The 650-nt window shown below is 46.6% G+C and overlaps 1 protein-coding gene across 5 annotated transcripts in view; it reads left to right on the plus strand.

The window, feature by feature from the left end:
- Positions 1 to 650, plus strand: part of MAP7D3 (MAP7 domain containing 3) — a 55,000-nt gene that overhangs the window by 32,016 nt on the left and 22,334 nt on the right. The window lies entirely within an intron of this gene.

Here is a 650-nt window from a genome sequence, read left to right on the forward strand (position 1 = left end):
CACCTGTCCCCTCAGTCCCTGTCTTTCTCCCTGTCTTTCTCCCTGCCGTTCTGTGGTCCTGCAGCGCTCTCTCCCTTTCTGGACTCTTGGTGTCTGGCGCTCTGTTGGTATGAGTCACTGCCTTAGTGATGCCCTCCCTTTCCCCTTCTGTCCCGCTTTCTGTCCCACTTCAGTCAGTTTGTCTTTTATTGTCCATACTTGGGCATCTGCCTACCTGTCTTGTTCTGTCTGACTCTCTTGGATATCAGATTCTTCTCCTGTAGGTCCCTCCACTACTTTACTCTGAGGAACCTTGACTTCTTGTGAATCTGGCATGGTCCCTGGGAAACCATCCTTTTCTGTGCTCTCATTCTCTCTTTTGCTTTATTCCAGTGATTCTCAAGAGTCCCTAAATCTTAGTTGTTCTGGTTCTCCATCTCACTCTGACCGTTTTCTGCCTGAAGGGCCTCACTTTTCTTTCCTCTTTCTTTGTCTTGGCTTTTCTGTCTTTTTCTCTCCCTGTCTTTGGGCTTTCTGCCTCTTCTCTCAATGTGTGTTTTTATCTCTCCCTCTTTTCTTCTGTTGCTCTAATTTAAAGTCTTCTTTTTCTGTCCTTTCTTTTTGGTTCTGTTTGTCCCCATGAGGCTTCTTCTCTGTGGTGCTCACTTTTC

Source organism: Crocuta crocuta, unplaced genomic scaffold (assembly GCF_008692635.1).
Source record: "Crocuta crocuta isolate KB4526 unplaced genomic scaffold, BGI_CrCroc_1.0 scaffold241, whole genome shotgun sequence".
Taxonomy (NCBI): domain Eukaryota; kingdom Metazoa; phylum Chordata; class Mammalia; order Carnivora; family Hyaenidae; genus Crocuta; species Crocuta crocuta.